Here is a 20,931-nt window from a genome sequence, read left to right as displayed (position 1 = left end):
GGACCAAGGAACATCTTAGGGGATGTAGTGATGTCAAAAAATTCGATGAATAATTATAATTTGGATATAATTAGGTTTTTTGTTACTCGTTAAAGAAAATTTAATATTTTTAAGAATAATAAGGAGATCGGAATTGCAAACGAGATGGCCGCATGTTGGTTAAATTTACAAAGCTTTGGAAATTTTCGACACTTTTTGTGGGAAATTAAAATTTTTTGTTTCACTCATTCCCTATCTTAGTTTATTACTTATGTAAAAAACACATTATTTAAATAAGGTTAACATTGTTAAATTACGAAAAAAAATTAACACACCTTCTTCACATGAACTTGAACTTTTTAGTACACAGAAAAAAATTCACGATTTTTTTCCAATTAAAGTCTTAATTGAGTTTTAAAAAATATTCAATTAAAAATTGAATTGATTCAACAAATTTTTTAATTGAAACAAAAATCAGTCACAGAAATTAACAGTATCAATTAATTTTTTAATTGGATCAATTAATTTTTTATTTGATACCATCATTTCTTTGATTGAAGACATTTCAATTAAAAAATTAATTGGATCAATTAATTTCGTGATTGAATCAGAACATTTTTGTTTGTGTGTAGCATTGTTCAAAATTGCTGTTCTTAGAATTAGTTTGATTAGCTGTTGATTGTGTATGATTCTCTGTTTTCTTTTGTAATGTTCGAGAGCCATTAGTAGAGAATTAAAAAATTGAGAGAGCGAATTAAAGAGAAAAAGAGTAATAGGAATACTGAAAAAATAGTGAACCCACCAGCAGTGTTGCCAGAATGAAATTTTATTTTGGACCAACATTTGGCCCAATTTAGACCAAAATTCGTACCAGCGGACCATTTTTCCAAATTAATATAATCTAAAAGTTTTCCAAAATATTACTTTAACCCTGGACAGTCATCCTTCGTCAAAATGACGACGCATAATTTCATTTTCGATCTAAAATGCATTTTAGTCGATTGGGAAATGATAAATTTAAGTTATACAAATGCAAATATTTTATGAATTTTTGTTGTATACTAATTAAGAACAAAATGAATAAGAAAATAAATTAAATTTTGGTTCACATTTTTGCTCACAGTGCAAATTATAGCATCTTGAAATAAGCAGTAGTCAAAATGACGAAGGATGACGTTAGTGTACAAAAAATAAGGATGACTGTGCAGGGTTAATAGAAAATTTGGTCAATATTTTAGTTTTATAGAAAATTTTGTTAAAATTTTATTTCTATAGACAATTTTGTCAAAATTTTATTTCTATATAAATTCTTATGAATTTTTTTTTCTACAGAAACTTTTGTCAAAATTTTAATTCTGTAGAAAATTTTGTCAACATTTTATTTCTATAGAAAATTTTGTCAAAGTTTTATTTCTATAGAAAATTTTGCCAAAATTTTATTTCTATAGAAAATTTTGTCAAAATTTTATTTCTATAGAAAATTCTGTTAAAGTTTTATTTCTATAGAAAATTTTGTCAAAATTTTATTTCTATAGAAAATCTTGTCAAAATTTTATTTCTATAGAAAACTTTGTCAAAATTTTATTTCTATAGAAAACTTTGTCAAAATTTCATTTTTATAGAAAATTTTGTCAAAATTTTATTTCTATAGACAATTTTGTCAAAATTTTGTTTCTATAGAGAATTTGGTCAAAATTTTATTTCTATAGAATATTTTGTCAAAATTTTATTTCTATAGAAAATTTTGTCAAAATTTTATTTTTATAGAAAATTTTGTCAAAATTTTATTTCTATAAAAAATTTTGTCAAAATTTTATTTCTATAGAAAATTTTGTCAAAATTTTATTTCTATAGAAAATTTTGTCAAAATTCCATTGCAATAGAAAATTTTGTCAACATTTTATTTTTATAGAAATAGGAATAAAATTTTGACAAACTTTTCTTTAGAAATAAAATTTGGACAAAATTTTCTACAGAAACAAAATTTGGACAAAATTTTCTATAGAAATAAAATTTTGAAAGAATATTCTAAAGAAATAAAATTTTGACAAAATTTTCCATAGAAATAAAATCTTGACAAAATTTCCCATAGAAATAAAATTTTTACAAAATTTTCTATAAAAATAAAATTTTGACAAAATTTTCTATAGAAATAAAATTTTGACAAAATTTTCTATAGAAATAATTTTGACAAAATTTTCTATAGAAATAAAGCTTTGACAAAAATTTCTATAAATTCAATATAAAACATTTCTTTCGAATAAAACAACATGATTTTTAACTAACCACAAAAAATTTGTTCAACAACTTCAAAATAATAAGAAAACTTATTTGAAACTATTCAAGAGACTTTGCAGCATATGCTGAATTTTACCGTACAAATTATGCTGACTTTTACCGTATAAATCTTGCTTAGTTCTCTTGCTTTTGGGTCGCTAACATTGAAAATTTAATCAGCTGGCAAAAAATTAGGGCATTAGAGGGCTAATATCGTCATTTTTGGGACAAAAATCGGAAAATCGGCATTTGCTATTTTTTTGAGTAAAAAATCGTCAAAATTGGCAGCCCTGCTTTTGTTATTCTGGCATGGAGAGTCACTAGAAGAGAATTAAAAACCAGATAGTGCTTTAGCAATGAGACTATAATATGGAGTCTTGTATGGTGTAATTGTTAAAGTGATAATTTATACGGATATTTATTTTCTAAATATTTTAGTTGTTAAAAAATTATGGCGTTTTGGTAGTTTTTAACATATGTTACATTGATAAAACTGTAGTTTGTGTTTGGCGTTTGTTATTCTGATATAGAGAAAACAGTTTGAGAGTCATTAGAAAAACAAGAGAGTGTATTAGAGCAATGAATATAATAGGAATGTATTTTTTATCAGGGTTGCCAAATTGGTAAAAAAATTAACAAATTAAAATCTTAAATTTGGTCCGATGGTCGGACCAAATGGAATTTGGTTGATTTTGGTTCATTTTCGTCAGATCACCAAAAATTTGCATAGAAATAAAATTGTATCGAAATTTTCTGTAGAAATAAAGTTTTATCAAAATTTTCTGTAGAAATAAAATTTTTCCAAAATTTTCTATAGAAATAAAATTTTGACAAAATTTTCTATAGAAATAAAATTTGGACACAATTTTTTATAGAAATAAAATTTGGTTCGCTGGTCCGAATTTTGGTCCAGTTGTGGAAAAATGTTGGTCCAAAATAAAAATTCATTGTGGCAACGCTGTTTTTTATGCATATGTAATATGGGGCGTTGTATGGTGTAATTGTTAAAGGGATCATTCAGGTTGATATTTTTTCTAAAGGTTAGTAGTTTAAAAAAATATATACCCTTTTTAGCTTTTGTGGTACTCTGATTAGCAGTTGTTTGGGTATAAATTTGTGTTTGGCATTGATCCAAGGCCACATAATCTGCATAAAAATTTGATCGTGGCAAAAGCCTCAGTTAGTCTAGTGATGTCAAAATTTCGACGATATCTTCGATATAAACCTTGTGGTTCAAATTGAAGAAAATTTATTGGACATAATTAATGTTTTCGTTTGTAAAAGTAAATTTTGTATTTTTGAGAACAAATTAGAGGTAGAAATTTCAAAAAATGTAAATGTACAAAGTTTTTGAAATTCTCATCTATTTTGTAAGTAATTCGAAGTTATAAAATTTTATGCTACATTCATTTTTGCAAGTTTTGTTAAGTTGAGAAAACATAATAATATCCATGAACTAAAATAAAGTTAAATTGGCTTCAGTGTCCCATTTTATGTAACCTTTTTGATGTTCCAAGCACACCTTTAAAAAGTGTACCACATGAAATGAAAAGCGGCTTCATACATAAATGTAAAATAGTAAACCAATGTTCTTGAAAAATGCATACCAAACATTCATGGTTTTACGAATGGAGTTCATTCAAATTTCAGGTCTCCTCAAATCTCCAGAGTAGGGATCCTACTAGCCAACTTGACCCACACATAACCTCCTTCTAGATTTTCTTGTCATTTATGATACTATGATTCATTATGTAATGACATTATTAAAGGCTTAAACGATCATCAAAATATCTTCCTCACCCAATTCACATGACTGACTCCTCCTGACTACTTTCTCACATGTGTATGTCCCTAACTATTCTCGAAAAGTAAGTCTTCTTATCCGTATGCTTGGGCAAAAGGCACAAAAACGCATCAAATGTTGACTTTTTGGTGGTTAACTCGCATTTGGCCACATAAAATATAACATTTTATGACAAATCGTAAAAAAAAAGTCAATTGAATTGTGGCTCAAAATGTATGCGTATATCCATTGGTGATGGGATAGGAAAGAGAAAACTAACACATGTATATTTTTCGCAATCGGAGAAGAAAGCACAGTGGGTTTTTAGGGGAAATATAAAATTTATTTTGACAAAAAGAAACACATATGCAAATCTCTCAAAAAGGGACTTTTTTCCGAGACATTTGATGTATTATCAAATTATTCTCTCATAAGTTGTCTACTTCTCAAATGCATACAACATATAATTTTTTTTTTTTTTGGGTATTTATTGTCACTTTAATTTCTTAACATAATTCAAAGGAGCCAAAAAGTTTTAATTTGAGATTAAAAAAAATGCAGTTTTTCTAGTATTGATTACTTTGATTAGCTGTTGTTTGTGTATGATTTTCTCTTTTCTTTTGTAATGCTGGTATGAGAGTCATTAGAAGAGAAATAAAAACAAGAGAGTGAATTAAGGCAATGGCAATAATAGGAAATTATTTTGTATGCATATGTGATGAGGAGATTATGATATGGAGCGTTGTAGGGTGTAATTGTCAAAATGATAATTTAGAAGGAGAGTTTTTAGTCTTGCGTTATTGTGTTTAACTGTTGTTTGTATATGAGTTTGTTACTGTGGCATGGTGAAAACAGTTCGAGAGTGTTTAGGAGAAAACTAACAAGTATATACGGCCGTAAGTTCGGCCAGGCCGAAGCTTAAACACTGCCATCCACAATCGAATTACTTAAGTTGCGGTAACGCTTGCCGATGGCAAGGTATCTTAAAACCTCCTAACACCATCTTCTAAATTGTATGTAAGTCCATACGTGGTATATATTAAATCAAAAAAAAATCGATCCAATACGTATATAATTCAGTTTGACAAAGTAGACATAAAATTTTGACAAAATTTTCTACAGAAATACAATTTTAACAAAATTTTCTATAGAAATAAAATTTTCTATAGAAATAAAAATTTTGACAAAATTTTCTATAGAAAGAAAATTTTGACAAAATTTTCTATAGAAAGAAAATTTTGATAAAAATTTCTACAGAAGTAAAATTTTAACAAAATTTTCTATAGAAATAGACTTTTGTCAAAATATTCTATAGAAATAAAATCTTGGTAGATTGTTTTTGGCTCGAGTGGCAACCATGATTATGAACCGAATAAAATTTGAACAAAATTTTCTATAGAAATAAAATTTTGACAATGATGAAAATTTTATTATGAACCGAATAAAATTTTAACAAAATTTTCTCTAGAAATAAAATTTTGACAAAATTTTCTATATAAATAAAATTTTGACAAAATTTTCTATAGAAATAAAATTTTTACAAAATTTTCTATATAAATAAAATTTTGGTAGATTATTTTTGGCTCTAGTGGCAACCACGATTATGAACCCATATGGACCAATTTTTGAGTGATTGGACCAATTTTGGTATGGTTGTTAGCGACCATATACTAACACCACGTTCCTAATTTGAACCGGATCGGATGAATTTTACTCCTCCAAGAGGATCCGGAGGTCAAATCTGGAGAACGTTTTATATGGGGGCTATATATAATTATGGACCGGTATGGACCAATTCTGGCACGGTTGTTAAAGATCATATACTAACACCCTGTTCAAAATTACAACCGGATTGGATGAAATTTGCTTCTCTTGGAAACTTCGCAAGCCAAATCTGGGGATCGGCTTATATGGGGGCTATATATAATTATGAACCGATGTGGACCAATTTTTGCATGGTTATTAACAATATCATGTACCAAATTTCAGGCGGATCGGATGAAATTTGCTTCTCTTTGAGGCTCCGCAACCCAAATCTGGGGATCGGTTTATATGGGGGCTATATATAATTATGAACCGATGTAGACCAATTTTTGCACAGTTGTTAGAGACCATATACCAATACCATGTACCAAATTTCAGCCGGATCGGATGCAATTTGCTTCTCTTTGAGGCTTCGCAAGCCAAATCTGGAGATCGGTTTATATGGGGTCCATATATAATTATCGACCGATGTGGACCAATTTTTGCATGGTTGTTAGAGACCATATACCAACATCATGTACCAAATTTCAGCCGGATCGGATGAAATTTGCTTCTCTTTGAGGATCCGCAAGCCAAATCTGGGGATCGGTTTATATGGGGGCTATATATAATTATGGACCGATGTGGACCAATTTTTGCATGATTGTTAGAGACCATCTACCAACACCATGTACCAAATTTCAGCCGGATCGGATGAAATATGCTTCTCTTAGAGACTCCACAAGCCAAATCTGAGGGTCCCTTTATATGGGGGCTATACGTAAAAGTTGACCGATATGGCCCATTTTCAATACCATCCGACCTACATCGATAACAAATACTTGTGCCAAGTTTCAAGTCGATAGCTTGTTTCGTTCGGAAGTTAGCGTGATTTCAACAGACGGACGGACGGACGGACATGCTTAGATCGACTCAGAATTTCACCACGACCCAGAATATATATACTTTATGGGGTCTTAGAGCAATATTTCGATGTGTTACAAACGGAATGACAAAGTTAATATACCCCCATCCTATGATGGAGGGTATAAAAACAAGCGAGTGAGCTTAAGCAATGATAATAATGAGAATCAGGAAAACCAACCGCAGAATACGGATCCCTCTTCACCACGACAATGCGAGCTCTAACAGATCGGCTCAAACAATTGCATTTTTTATCCGCCGTGTAATCCTGACTTGGCACAGAATGACTTATTTTTTCCACTCATCAACGAGTTTCGACACCTGACGAATACGTTCATACGTTGAGAATACATGCTTTCGAGATACCTTAATCAGAGTGGAAAAAGAGCTTCAATGATTTCTTTTTAAGTTTTCTTTATCAAACTTTTATGATTTGTATGAATGAATGAATGATCCCTCCTATTAGCGACAATTTTTTTTTTTTTGGTGTAAAAATATACCTTGAATTGTAAATGTGTCAAATTTTAAATGTTTTAACGATTCTGGATTGCACCATCAAGTGAAAGTTACTACTTCCCTACGGGAAATTGTTGCAAATTGCCACTGACGGACCTATCACAGGACTGGTACCGGTAATCCAGTTTGTCGCAGTTTTTAAATGGTCATAATTTAATGATTTCCATACTCGCTTGATATAAAAATCTTATTGGATCTATACATATCCAATATATTTAAAGAAGTATTTAGTGAAGTAGAATTACCAGAATAACCTATTGATCAAAATATTTCAAAAGTTTTTCATTTCTGGTGCGATTCAGATAACCAAACTGAAACAGATTCCTAAGAGTTTGTCAGAGACTGGTTCATGAGGACCTGTCTATGGAATGCTACTACTAAAATGTCCCAGGACGTGCCCTAAGGAACGAGTCCAAGACGTGTCCTAAAGTGTAAATTTATCCCGTCAATGACAAAACCATGTTAAAGTGACCGGTCCCTTCCATACGTCTTGACCAGAACTAGGAGTGGTCCATGTACACCAGGGACTAGCCCTGAGGAACGAGTCCAAGACGTGTCCTAAAGTGTAAATTTATCCCGTCAATGACAAAACCATGTTAAAGTGACCGGTCCCTTCCATACGTCTTGACCACAACTAGGACTGGTTCATGCACACCAGGGACTAGCCCTGTACCGGTCCTGTGGTTGATACATTTCCCGTAGGGTTGTTACTACTACGGAGAACTTACTCACAATTGAATTTGGATTGAATTTATAGAAAATTTTCTAGAAATTTTATTTCTATAGAAAATTCTCTTAAAAATTTAATTTCCATAGAAAATTTTCTAAAAAAAATTATTTCTACGGTAATTTTTGTGTCAAAATGTCCATATGAATAAAATATTCATATGGAAAATTAAAGTACGTTTTAGTTGAAGAATTTTTTTGGTAGATTTTGGTAGAAAATTTGTGCAAAAGTTTATTTCTACAGAAAGTTTTCTCAAAATGTTATTCCTATAGAAAATGTTTGCAAAATTTTATTTCTATACACACTTTGGTCAAAATTGTATTTATAAAGAAAATTTGGTTCAAATTTTATTCAATTGAATTACCTTTCAGTTGGAGAGGAATGTTTTGCAAAATCTACCAAAAATTTTCTCAAAATTTAATTTCTATAGAAAATTTGTGTACAATCTTATTTCTATAGAAAATTATCAAAAAAAAAAGAAATTATTTCTATAGAAAATTTAATAAAAATTTTATTTCTATAGAAAATTTGAACAAAATTTTATTTCTATTGAAAATTGAAGTACCTTTTAGTTGGAGAGGAATGTTTTGTAAAATCGGCCAAAATATCAAGAATTCTAGATTCAAGAATTCAATTTTTTTTTTACATTTTTTTCTATACAAAATTTGTGTAAAATTTCATTTATATAGAAACTTTGCTCAAAATTGTATTTATATAGAAACTTTGATCAAAATTTTATTCATTGTAGTACCTTTTAGTTGGAATGTTTTGCAAAATCTACCAAAACATCAAGAATTCCACCAAAAATTTTCTCAAAATTTAATTTCTATAGAAAATTTGTGCAAAATTTTATTTCCAAAAAAAAATTTTTCACAATTTTATTTCTATAAAAAATTTTGTCAAAATTTTATTCATATAGAAAATTGTAGTACGTTTTAGTTGGAATGTTTTGCAAAATCTACCAAAACATCAAGAATTCTACCAAAAATTTTCTCAAAATTTAATTTCTATAGAAATTTGTGCAAAATTTTATTTCTATAGAAAATTATCAAAAAAATTATTTCTATAGAAAATTTGATAAAAAATGTATTTCTATAAAAAATTTATTTCTGTTGAAAATTTAAGTTGGACAGGGATGTTTTGCAAAATCTGCCAAAATATCAAGAATTCTACCAATTTGTTTTATTTCTATAGAAAATTTGTGCAAAATTTTATTTCCATAGAAAATTATCAAAAAAATTATTTCTATAGAAAATTTGATAAAAAATTTTATTCATATAGAAAATTGAAGTACGTTTTAGTTGGAGTGTTTTGCAAAATCTACCAAAACATCAAGAATTCTACCAAAAATTTTCTCACAATTTAGTTTCTATAGAAAATTTGTGCAATATTTTATTTCTGTAGAAAATTATTCAAAAAATTATTTCTATAGAAAATTTGATAAAAATTTTATTTCTATAGAAAATTTAATACAAATTTTATTTCTATAGAAAATTTGGTAACAAATTTTATTTCTATAGAAAATTTGATCAACATTTTATTTCTATAGAAAATTTAAGTACCTTTTAGTTTGGAGACGAATGTTTTGCAAAATCTGCCAAAATATCAAGACTTCTACCAAATTTTTTTTTCTATAGAAAATTTTGTAAACATTTTATTTCTATAGAAAATTTGTGCAAAATTTTATTTCTATAGATAAATATCAAAAAAATTATTTTTATAGAAAATTTGATAAACATTTTATTTCTATTTAATACAAATTTTATTTCTATAGAAAAGTTGATAACAAATTTTATTTCTATAGAAAATTTGATCAAAATTTTATTTCTATAGAAAATTGAAGTACCTTTTAGTTGGAGAGGAATGTTTTGCAAAATCGGCCAAAATATCAAGAATTCTACCATTTTTTTTTTTACATTTTATTTCTATAGAAAATTTGTGCAAAATGTTATTTCTATAGAAAATTATCAAAAAATTACTTCTATAGAAAACTTGATAAACATTTTATTTCTATAGAAAATTTGATAAAAATTTTATTTCTACAGAAAATTTAAGTACCTTTTAGTTGGAGAGGAATGTTTTGCAAAATCTGCTAAAACATCAAGAATTCTACCAAAAATTTTCTCAAAATTTAATTTCTATAGAAAATTTGTGTAAAATTTTATTTCTATAGAAAATTATTTCTATAGAAAATTTGATAAAAAATTTATTTCTATAGAAAATTTAATACAAATTTTATTTCTATAGAAAATTTGATAAAAATTTTATTTCTATAGAAAATTTGTGTACAATCTTATTTCTATAGAAAATTTAAGTACCTTTTAGTTGGAGACGAATGTTTTGCAAAATCTGCCAAAACATCAAGAATTCTACCAAAAATTTTCTGAAAATTTAATTTCTATAGAAAATTTGTGCAATATTTTATTTCTATAGACAATTATCAAAAAAATTATTTCTATAGAAAATTTGATAAAAATTTAATTTCTATAGAAAATTTAATACAAATTTTATTTCTATAGAAAATTTGATAAAAAATTTTATTTCTATAGAAAATTTTATAAAAATTTTATTTCTATAGAAAATTTGTTTACAATCTTATTTCTATAGAAAATTTAAGTACCTTTTAGTTGGAGACGAATGTTTTGCAAAATCTGCCAAAATATCAAGAATTCTACCAATTTTTTTTTTTTTACATTTTTTTCTATAGAAAATTTTGCAAACATTTTATTTCTATAGAAAATTTGTGCAAAATTCTATTTCTATAGAAAATTATTTCACAATTTTATTTCTATAGGAAATTTTGTCAAAATTTTATTCATATAGAAATTTGAAGTACATTTTAGTTGGAATGTTTAGCAAACTCTACCAAAACATCAAGAATTCTACCAAAAATTTCCTCAAAATTTTACTTCCTTAGAAAATTTCCTCAAAATTGTATTTCTTTACAAAATCTAAATACATTTAGTTGCAGAGGAATGTTTTACAAAATCTACTAAAACATCAAAAAAATTTGTCAAAATTTTATTTCTATAGAAAATTTTCTAAAAATTTTATTTCTGTAAAAAATTTGTGCACAATGTTATTTCTGTAAAAAATTTTCTAAAATTTTTTTCCACACAAAATTTGTACAAAATTTTATTTATATAGAAAATTTTGTCAACATTTTATTCATATAGAAAATTTAATCAAAATTTTATTGATATAGAAACTTGAAGTACCTTTTAGTTGGAGAAAAATGTTTTGCAAAATCTACCAAAATATCAAGAATTCTACCAAAAATGATCTCAAAATTTTATCTCTACAGAAAATTTTCTAAAAATTTTATTTCTATAGAAAATTTGATCAAAATGTTTTTTGTATAGAAAATTTTCTAAAAAATTTTCTTCCTTAGAAAAATTCCTCAAAATTTTATTTCTATAGAAAATCTAAGTACTTTTAGTTGCAGAGGAATGTTTTACAAAATCTACCAAAATATCGAAAATTTTGTCAAAATTTTATTTCTATAGAAAATTTTCTAAAAATTTCATTTCTGTGAAAAAATTTGTGCAAAATGTTATTTCTGTAAAAAATTTTCTATATTTTTTTTTCCACAGAAAATTATTTATATAGAAAATTTGGTCAAAATTATATTCATATAAAAAATTTGATCACAATTTTATTGATATAGAAACTTGAAGTACCTTTTAGTTGGGGAGGAATGTTTTGCAAAATCTACCAAAATATCAAGAATTCTACCAAAAATTATCTCAAAATTGTATCTCTACAGAATATTTTCTAAAAATTTTATTTCTATACAAAATTTTATTTATATATAAAATTTGATCATAATGTTATTTGTGTAGAAAATTTTCTAAAAATTTTCTTTATATAGAAGGTTTGTGCAAAATTTTATTTCTATAGAAACTTCTGTCAAAATTGTATTTATATAGACAATTTGGTCAAAACTTTATTCAGATGAAGAACCTTTTAGTTGGATAGGAATGTTTTGTAAAATCTACCAAAACATCAAGAATTCCACCAAACATTTTCTCAAAATTTTATTTCTATAGAAAATTTTCTAAAAATTTTATTTCTATAGAAAATGTGTGCAAATTTTTATTTATATATAAAATTTGATCAAAATGTTATTTGTATAGAAAATTTTCTAAAAATTTTATTTCTATAGAAACTTCGGTCAAAATTGTATTTACATAGAAATTTGGTCAAAACATTATTCAGTTGAAGAACCTTTTAGTTGGAGAGAAATGTTTTGTAAAATCTACCAAAACATCAAGAATTTCACCAAACATTTTCTCAAAGTTTTATTTCTATAGACAATTTTCTAAAAATTTTATTTCTATAGAAAATGTGTACAAAATTTTATTCGTATAGAAGATTTTCTAAAAATTTTATTTCTATAGAAAACTTGTGCAAAATTTTGTTTATATAGAAAATTTGTTCAAAATGTTATTCATATAGAAAATTGAAGTACCTTTTGTTTGGAGAGGAATGTTTTGCAAAATCTACCAAAACATAAAGAATTCTACCAATTTACAAAACAATAAAAAATATACCAATTTTGGTAGAATTCTCCCAATTGTGGCAACCATGCTTCCAAGTGCTCGAATAAAAAAGGATTTTTAAAAATTCCACCATCGATTACTGGTAATGCATAAGGAGACCAATTGGTTTCCTCCAATTACAAGTCAACGTCGCATTTTTGCATTAAAAGTAATCGTGGTTGTAATCACTCCATCTTATGTCGAAATTAGTGTTCCTACAGGATCGCATTTAGTCTCATTTCTTAGCTGTTATTTATTTAATCCATATTTTTCCTCATTGATACACAGTTCGATTTCATTCCATTAGAAACAGACAACAATGTGCTTTGGCGTGTGTGTGAGTGTGAGTGTCTCTCTCTTTTTTGGTTCACATATCAAATTTTGTCAAAATTGTATTTTTAAGAAATTTTTTTGAAAATGGTATTCATATAGAAAATTGAAGTACCTTTTAGTTGGAGAGGAATGTTTTGCAAAATCTACTAAAACATCAAGAATTCTACCAATTTACAAAACAATAAAAAATATACCAATTTTGGTAGAATTCTACCAATTGTGGCAACCATGCTTCCAAGTGCTCGATTAAAAAAGGATTTTTAAAAATTCCGACACCGATTACTGGTAATGCATAAGGGGAACCAATTGGTTTACTCCAATTACAAGTCAATGTCGCATTTTTGCATTAAAAGTAATCGTGGGTGTAATCACTCCAACTTATGTCGAAATTAGTGGATCGCATTTAGTCTCATTTCTTAGCTGTTATTTATTTAATCCATATTTTTCCTCATTGATACACAGTTCGATTTCATTCCATTAGAAACAGACAACAATGTGCTTTTGTGTGTGTGTGAGTGTGAGTGTCTCTCTCTTTTTTGGTTCACATATCAAATTTTGTCAAAATTGTATTTTTAAGAAATTTTTTTGAAAATGGTATTCATATAGAAAATTGAAGTACCTTTTAGTTGGAGAGGAATGTTTTGCAAAATCTACTAAAACATCAAGAATTCTACCAATTTACAAAACAATAAAAAATATACCAATTTTGGTAGAATTCTACCAATTGTGGCAACCATGCTTCCAAGTGCTCGAATAAAAATGGATTTTTAAAAATTACCCCATCGATTACTGGTAATGCACAAGGAGACCAATTGGTTTCCTCCAATTACAAGTCAATGTCGCATTTTTGCATTAAAAGTAATCGTGGGTGTAATCACTCCAACTTATGTCGAAATTAGTGGATCGCATTTAGTCTCATTTCTTAGCTGTTATTTAATCCATATTTTTCTTCATTGATACACAGTTCGATTTTACTCTATTCGAAACTGACAACAATGTGCTTATGTATGTGTGTGTGTCTCTCTCTTTTTTGGTTCCCATAGTTAAAGTAATGCGTTGGGATTGTTGCATGTGGCTATGTGTGTATGAATGAGAGAGGGGTAGCTTTGTGGTCTCTATTTGGTTGTCTCCCATCTTGAGCCAGTTTTAATGTGACATCTTGTTGTATTCAACTTAAATCTATTTTTATGGCCTTGTATCTTCACACACACACATACACACGCATCCATAAAAAACAACAAGGATATGCAAGGCTTAAATGTATTTTCAAGTTCGTTAAGGGTGTTATATTGGCTATACTTTTAGTTTGGCAAAGTTTCGCATAGCCAAGACATTGGGCGTGCATGAGTGTGCATGGGTGGGCATGTGTGGCATACCCATGTTTGAGTTTTTCTATTATTATGGCTGGATATTCAGTTAAGCACTTTTGACTTCCTGTTTATTAGTACTTAACAAGGGCTTCATTACAATCCCATAGAAGTATTATCCTTTTTTCTTTTTTTGAAAAGAATTTTCGCAAGCTAAAAAAAGAATCATCCAAGAAGGGTTACTTGGACAAAACTATCATCATATTATTTTTTCAATTTCAATTTATTTATATTCACATACCCCAAAATAAGAAATAGGCTTTCTTATAACCTCTGCCTACACAGAAGATGTAAGGACATGGGTGGAAATGTCTCTGTTTGCCATTGTTAACTATGACCAGGGAAATATTCAATGTCCTTACACCCCCTTGGCCAATCTTATCCCCATAGACGAGGGTAAATTTTCAATGGCTTAGCATTTTGTTATTATCAACAGATTTGTATATTCTGTTGCTGATGTTCAATTCGAAGGACAAAAGACTAGAATATAATTGTATGTCCTTGGAAATGGATGTGGTTAGATTTTGAGAGAGAGATGCTTGTGGTAATAGCACTGGAGGAGGTTACCTCACGACGAATGACCATAAATTAATTGTAGTGGAATATCATTGATATTCTCTACGAACTTGTGGGAGCCAAAATGCTCCCTATTAATAATTGATTCAAATTGTGATTGCTTTTTGGCTCCTAAAATTGCAATAGTAAATATTTAAGTGTTCTTCTTGGCAAAAGTAAATTCAGTTGCCTTCGTGGTCTACATTAGGACTAAATTTAAACTTCCGGAATAACTCTTTCGATTGCAATAACCATCAGGATGATTTTGTTAATGGAAACTAGTTTATATTCTAATTGATAGTAATAAATTTATCGCTAATATGCTCGAGATCTTATATGGCCATATCATCAGGATAGAGACAGGGAAGGAAACAGACGGAACTTAGAATCGGAAAGCTTTTACATCAACATCGCACAGCTTGCAGTTTGGTGTGGTTCGTGTTGCTTGCACAGAAAAACTCATCCTTAAATGGATGCTAACTAAAATTAATTTAATTTTTATTGAGAAATTTAATTTTAGCCTTTAAACGAGAAAATCGTTCCTGAAAGTGCAGCACTTGAGAACTGGGAGTCTACAGCTCCCCCACTGCAACCATTGGGCTAACAAATCAACCTCTGAGATATTTTGGTATAGACTTCGAGTCTACAGTTCTACTATAGATACCCATTGAGTCCTATGGCCCTTCGATTTCGCCACGGACATCATTGGCATTGCAGCTACTTTTCAACAAATGAGTTCAGAAAAATTTAATTAAATGTATATTTGATTGTAAGATTTGTTGTACAACTAATCTCATTACCATCCGGGTAACTTCAAATTGATTTTATAATGGATAATTGTTCTCCGCCGAATAGACAAATTTACATCGGCTTAGCCGTCAAGCCGTAGCCAGATTCGAAAATTTAGTCTCAGCCGCCTGCCAACAAAAATGGGTCGCCTTCATTCCCTGCCTTCGAGCTAAAATATGAATCACTGAGATCATTTGGTATAGACTTCGAGTCTACATTTCTACTACAGATCCCTCGTTGTGTTCTGTGGCCCTTGGTTCCATTACGGACATCGTTGGGCCTACTGCTGAGACGTTTCGGCAGAGCTCCACAACTGATACCTTCAGGCTTACACTTCCTCCACTACGACTTTCTTTATCACTGTTCCGCAATAAAATCTTCGACCCTATAGTTCCCCTATTGGGCACTATGGCCTTTTTTCCAACGCTGAGAATATTGAGTCTAAAATAGCCCCACAAAGATCTTCCGGCCTACAGTTCCTCGCGGACATCATTGGGTCAAATGGTGAGACGTTTCGACAGAGTTCCACCACCGATACCTTCATGCTTACACTTCCTCTACTACGGCCTTATTTCCGCCATGAGATCTTCGAGCCTACGGCTCCCCTATTGGGTTCTATAGCCTTTCATTTCCAACGAGAAAGGAGAATATTGGGTCTACAATACCCCACATAGAACTACAGGCCTACAGTTCCTGTACAGGAACCACAACTACCATCAGGACTACACTTTTTCCCCTGACAGATCTTCGGATCTATATTTCTCCCACTGGTTCATTTGGCCCTAAGAACTTTGGGCATAGAGTTCCACTACTCACACATTCAGCTTACCACTGCGACTTTCATGCTTACTGTTCCGCACTGAGGCCTTTGAGCCTACAGTTCCGCTATTGAGTTCTATGGACCTTCGGTTCTGCCTCTGAGAATATTGGGTCTACAATTCATAGTTGCACTGAGACCTTGGGGTCTATAACCCCCCCACTGAGAACATCAGGCTAACAGATCCCCCATCGGGTCCTGTGACCCTTCGGTTCCATGACGGACATAATTGGGTCAACTGCTGAGACGTTTCCACAGAGTTCCACCACTGATACCTTCAGGCTTACACTTCCCTCACTACGACCTTCTTTCTCACTGTTCCGCAATGAGATCTTCGAGCCTATAGGGGAGCTATTCGGTTCTGTGGCCTTTCATTTTCAACGCTGAGAATATTCGGTCTAAAATAGCCCCACAAAGATCTTCAGGCCTACAGTTCATCTACTGGTACCATTTCTACCTTTAGGCCTACACTTTCTCCCACGGTGGGATCCACCATGGTGCAATGGTTCACATGCCCGCCTTGTATACACAAGGTCGTGAGTTCGATTCCTGCTTCGACCGAACACCAAAAAGTTTTTCAGCGGTGGATTTTCCCACCTAAGTAATGCTGGTGACATTTCTGAGGATTTCAAAGCTTCTCTAAGTGGTTTCACTGCAATGTGGAACGCCGTTCGGACGCGGCTATAAAAAGGAGGTCCCTTGTCATTGATCTTAACATCGGGCAGCACTCAGTGATAAGAGAGAAGTTCACCAATGGGGTATCACAATGGACTGAATTGTCTAAGTGAGCCTGATACATCGGACTGCCACCTAACCTTCTCCCCTTACACTTTCGTGCCTAAAGATTCCGCACAGAGATCTTCTGATCTATAGTTCGCCCACATGTACATTTGGGCCTAAAGGTGCATTACTAAGAACGCCATAGAGTTCGACCAATGATACCTTCAAGCCTATCCTTCCTTCACTTCGACCTTCGTGCCTACTGTATCGCAATCAAACCTTCAACCCTACAGTTCCTCTATTGGGTTCTATGGCCCTTGGGTTCTGCCGCTGAGAATATCGGGTCCACAATTCCCCCTCTTCGATCTTCAGGCCTACAGTTGATCCACTGAGACCTACAGGCTTGCAGTACTCTCACTGAGACCCATGGGCTCACACTTCCTCTACTGAGACCTTCGGGCTCAAACATCAACCACTGCGATCTTTTGGTATACAATTCATTCACTGAGGCCTCCGGATCTACAGTCAACCTACTAAGATTTTTGGGACTACAGTGCCTTCACTAAGACCTCTAAGTCTACAGTTCCACTGCTGAGACCTTTCGAAATAGAGCTCCACTACTGATACCATCAGGCTTACACTTCCTCCACTACAACCACTGTGCTTAACGTTCCGCGATGAGATCTTAGAGCCTACAGTTCCCCTATTGGGTCCTATGATCTTTCGGCTCCACCGCTGAGAATATCGGATCAACTCCCACTTAGACCTTCAGGCCTACTGGTCCTCCACTGGGATCTCCAAGCTTACAGTTCAATATTTGAGATTTTTCGGAACCATTCGGAACTGGACCCATTTCTAACTTTAGGCCTACACTTTCTCCCTTTACACATTCGTGCCAAAAGATTCTGCACAAAAATCTTCTGATCAATAGTTCCCCCACATGTACATTTGGTTCTAAAGATCCACTACTAAGAACTCCATAGAGTTCGACCAATGATACCTTACAGCCTATCCTTCCTTCCTTCACTGCGACCTTCGTGCCTACTGTTTCGCAATCAATCCTTCGAGCCTACAGTTCCCCTATTGGGTTCTATGGCCCTTCGGTCCTGCCGCTGAGAATATCGGGTCCACAATTCCCCCTCTTAGATCTTCAGGCCTACAGTTCCTCCACTGAGACCTACAGGCTTGCAGTACAGTCCACCTACCAAAAATTTTGGGACTACAGTGCTTTCACTAAGACCTTTGAGTCTGCAGTCCCACAGCAGAGACCTTTCGAAATAGAGTTCCACTACTGATACCTTCAGGCTTACACTTCCTCCACTACGACCTTCATGCTTAATGTTCAGACATGAGATCTTGGAGCCTACAGTTCCCCCATTGGGTCGTATGACCTTTCGGTTCCGCCGCTGAGAATATCGGGTCTACTCCCTCTTAGACCTTCAGGCCAACTGGTCCTCCACTGGGACCTCCAAGCTTACACTTCAATATTTGAGATTTTCGGCACATTAGTTTCTCAACTTCTAACTTTAAGTCTACACTTTCTCCCCTGACACATTCGGGCCTAAAGATCCCCCACAGAGATCTTCTGGTCTATAGTAACCACACTGGTACATTTGAGCCTACAGGTATACCACTACAATCTTTGGGTAGTTCTGCTGCTGTTCCGCAATGCCTTCATCCCTGTCGCTGTGATTATCGGGTCTACAATTCCGCCACTGGGACCTTCAGGCCTATAGTTCCTCCGCTGAGTCCTACAGCCATACACTTCCTCTACTGAGACCTTCGGGTTTACAGATGAATCACTGCGATCTATTGGTATGCACTATGACCTGCGGATCTACAATCTACCAACTAAGATTTTTGGGACTACAGTTCCATTAGTAAGACCTTAGTGTCTCCAATTCGACATAGAGTTCCACCTCTTATATTTTCAGACCTATTCATCCTCAACTGCAATCTTCGTACCTACTGTTCCCCAATAAGATCTTCGACTTTAATGGTCCCCCATTTAGTTTATTAACCCTCCGGTTGTACCACAGACAACATCGGGTCTACAACTCCCCTATTGAGACCTTTGATCCTAAAGCTTCACCATTGGCACTTCCGCTATTACAGTTCCACTATTGAGATCTTTCAGTATACAGTTCCACTTCTTTTAAGGCTTAGTCTTTCTCCACTGAAACCTTTGGGCCTAAAAATCTCCCACTCAGATCTTAAGGTGTACAATTCCCCCACTGGTACCATAGGATCTGCAAGATCACCACTAGGACCTTCCAATCTAAAATCCATCAAATGAGACCTTTGGACCTAGTAGACCTTCGGGTCTATAATGGAACTATTGAGAACTTTTTGACATATCGTTTCACTACTGAGACCTTCAGAAATGCAGATCCACGTCTGAGATATTCTGGCCTGGAGTTCTTCCACTAAGTACTTCAGATCAGTCACTGAAACTATCATATACACACTTTTCCACTGAGAACTATGGACATAATTTTATAGCGTTGAGACCTCCAGATTTTTTGCTCCGACATTCGAGCCAATTACCCCACCAAACCTACAATTATCGACAGTTTTACTACTTAGAGCTTTGGTTCTACAGTTCAACCACTGATACTTACGAGTCTTCAGTACTGTTGCTGAGGACTTTAGGACTACAGATCTAGCACTTAGACATTCTTGTCTACTCTTCTCCCGCTGATACCTTCAGCGGGTCTGCTGATCTATTTCCGAGCTTTTAGGGCCTAAACTTCATTTTCTCACTGAGACTTTCAAACCTACAATTCCCCCACTTAGACCATCAGGCCTACAGTTCCACCATGGAAACCATGGAGTCTACAATACTGATACTGAGAGTTTTAGGGCTACTATTCTCCCGCGGATACCTTCAGGACAACAGATCAACCATTTATACCTCCGATTCTACAGTTCTACAGCTTTTAGGGCCTAAACTTCATTTTCTCACTGAGACTTTCAAACCTACAGTTCCCCCACTTAGACTATCAGGCCTACAGTTCCACCATGGAAACCATGGAGTCTACAATACTGATACTGAGAGTTTTAGGGCTACTATTCTCCCGCGGATACCGTCAGGACAACAGATCAACCATTTATACCTCCGATTCTACAGTTCACCTGCTAATGCCTTCGAGTCTACAGTTCCCTAATCACATAATTTCGCCACTGAAGGCTTCAGGTCTACAGTTCCACTGAGTAGACCTTTTGTACTATAGTTTCATCACAAAAATCTATGAGTCTGCACGACTGCTACTGGAGCCTAGAAATCAAGCAATGAGACTTTCTTGTCTACTGTTTACACTTAGCCTCCTTAGGGTCTCTACCTTCGAATCTACAGTTACACCTTTGAGGCTACCGAGTCTACAGATTTACTACTGAGACTTTTAAGTGTACACTTCCCCCACTGGACTTTCGGTCTATAAATACTCAACAGAGTTCATCCGTACCGCAACGGAGACCATCAGGTCTATAGATCTACTACTTAGACCTTTGGGCCAGCAGCTCCACCACAGAAATCATTGAGCCTATAATACTGAGAATTTTATGTCTATAGATCTAGCACTGTGACTTTCGAGTCTACAGTTATATTACTGAGACCTTTAGCCTTATCGTTCTCTCACTGAGACTCTAGGAATTACTCTCCACCACCGAAAACTTCGGGCCCATAGCTCTTGTACTGAGAACTTCGGGTCACCAGATGATATTATTGCACGTTTTCTTGAACGCAATTTCTCGTACTAAAAATCATATTTAATTTCCAGAAAATTTAATTAAATTGATTCACTGCTGAGTAATCAAAACTTCATCGACTCAACTAAACAAACTCACAAAATTAAAAAGAA

Source organism: Haematobia irritans, chromosome 5 (assembly GCF_050003625.1).
Source record: "Haematobia irritans isolate KBUSLIRL chromosome 5, ASM5000362v1, whole genome shotgun sequence".
NCBI classification, from domain to species: Eukaryota; Metazoa; Arthropoda; class Insecta; order Diptera; family Muscidae; genus Haematobia; species Haematobia irritans.
This window is presented reverse-complemented; position numbering follows the sequence as displayed.